Source organism: Ursus maritimus, unplaced genomic scaffold (assembly GCF_017311325.1).
Source record: "Ursus maritimus isolate PB19 unplaced genomic scaffold, ASM1731132v1 scaffold_2, whole genome shotgun sequence".
In the NCBI taxonomy this organism is placed as follows: Eukaryota; Metazoa; Chordata; class Mammalia; order Carnivora; family Ursidae; genus Ursus; species Ursus maritimus.
This window is the reverse complement of record NW_024424452.1, coordinates 57,810,328-57,812,606: the sequence shown is the minus strand read 5'-3', so window position 1 is coordinate 57,812,606 and position 2,279 is coordinate 57,810,328. Positions and strand designations below refer to the sequence as shown.

Genomic DNA, 2,279 nt, shown 5'->3' with positions numbered 1-2,279 from the left:
GTGACAGAGAGACAGCCAGCGAGAGAGGGAACACAGCATGGGAGTGGGAGAGGAAGAAGCAGGCTCCCAGCGGAGGAGCCCGATGTGGGACTCGATCCAGAAACGCCAGGATCACGCCCTGAGCCGAAGGCAGACGCTTAACGACTACACTACCCAGGCGCCCCGGTTTTTACTTATTTTTTAAAAAGATTTTTATTTATTTATTTTAGAGAGAGAGAGAAAGTGAGAGAGAGAGCACGAGCGGGGGGGTGGGTCAGAGAGAGAGGGAGAAGCAGATTCCCCATCAAGCAAGGAGCCCTAGCCAGGCTAGATCCCAGGACCCTGGGATCATGACCTGAGCTGAAGGCAGCCGCTTAACCAACTGGGCCACCCAGGTGCCCCTCTTTATTGTCTTTTAAATGAAATCTACTTTTCTGAGAAATCTGTAAATTTAAACTCTGGATTTAGCACAGATTATTAACAGAATTAAAGATATTAGTATTCAGAGCACTAAACCTTAAAATAATCCTTTCCATTGAAAATATCACTTCCACGTAGAAAATTAAAACTTAAAAAAAAAAAAGATTTTATTTATTTATTTGAGAGAGAGACAAGGAGGGGGAACAGCAGGTAGAGGGAGAGGGAGAAGCAGGCTCCCCGCTGAGCAGAGTCCAACATGGGCTCTATCTCAGGACCTTGGGATCCTGATTTCAGCCTAAGGCAGAAACTTAACCGATTGAGCCTCCCAGGCGCCTAGAAAATTACAGCATTTTTATTGGGTCCTAAAACTTCTAAAAAATGCATATAGCTATATTTGTATAGAAAACTCAATTTTTATATTTAAGCTATGTTTTGAATTAAATTTATGCTTCCAGCGTAACACTTTCTTTTTTCTTTATTAGTTTCTGATCAGGAAAAATGAGAAGTATCTAACTTTGGGTGAAGGAGCCTGAGTGTTCATGCTGAGTTAGGTGAATCACGACGAAATGAAAGTAAGACGCTTAAGTTGACATAATGTCGATAATGAGTAGTTTTTAAAATTCTAGCCAATAGAGGCGTAAATCAAACAAATTAAAAAATTACCGTTTTTGGTGATCTTCCTGGGTCTCAGATTTTCACTCCGGTGTTCTCTGGCTCTCATCCTGTGACACCCAAGCCGGCTCAGACTTCCTCTTTACCTCCACCTGTAGCCGGGTCCTTGCAACTCTGCCACCATATTTGAGGCACACCTGGTCCAGGGCTCCATCCTGAAAGAGGTGCTGGAAGCCCTTAAGGATCTCAACAGTGAGGCCTGCTGGGACTAAGCTCGAGCAGCGTAAACCTGCACAACATGGACTCCTCCTACATCACCCTATTGCACACCATGCGCTCCGCAGGCTTCCTACCACACACTCTGCGGCTACCACAACTTGGCTGTGAGTGTGAATCTCGCAGAATGTCCAAAACACTAAAGTGTGCAGTCAGTGAAGACATCATTACAGTAAGGGCTGAAGATAATGCGGACATCCTGGCACCAGTATTTGAAGCTCCAAATGAAGAAAAGGTTTCAGACTATGCCATGAAGGTTGTGGATTTAGATGTTGAACAACCTGGAATTCCAGAACGAGAGTATAGCCGTGTAGTAAAGATGCCTTCCGGTGAGTTTGCACGTATATGCTGAGATCTCAGTCATATTGGAGATGCTGTTGTAATTTCCTGCACAAAAGACAGAGTGAAATTTTCCACCAGTGGAGAACTAGAAAATGGAAATATTAAGTTGTTACAAACAATGTCGATAAAAAGGAGGAACCTGTTGCCATAGAGATAAATGAGCCAGGTCAGCTAACTTTTGCACTGAGATACCCGAACTTCTTTACAAAAGCCTCTCCCCTCTCTCCTGCAGTAACAGTATGTCTGCAGATGTACCCCCTGTTATAGTGTATACAATTGCTGCTCTGGGACATTTAAAGTACTATTTCACTCCCAAGATGGAGGATGAAGAAGGATCTTAGGCATTCTTAAAATCCATGAAAATAAAATTAAGCTCTTTCAGAACTGCTTTTGAGATGCTAACATGTGCTTAAGTCTCTTCTGCCACCAAATTCCTACCTCTGAGTACATACATAGATATTTTCTATAAATAACCTATTTTTTCCTCCATTCTTTACAGTTTGTTTAAACAATAAAGTCCAAAGTCAAATCTGATTTTGTTAACCTGGAAGTATTTCTGCCTTACCTAGGTATACTCATGATTTTCATAGCCAAAGGGTTTTGACTCTAAATGCTGTTTTAATAATTTTTTTTCAGTTTAAATAAAAGTT

General features: G+C 41.9%; 1 pseudogene; it reads left to right on the top strand.

The window, feature by feature from the left end:
* The first annotated feature begins 965 nt into the window (after positions 1–965).
* On the top strand, positions 966–1,970 carry LOC103658265 (annotated as a pseudogene).
* The last annotated feature ends 309 nt before the right edge of the window (positions 1,971–2,279 follow it).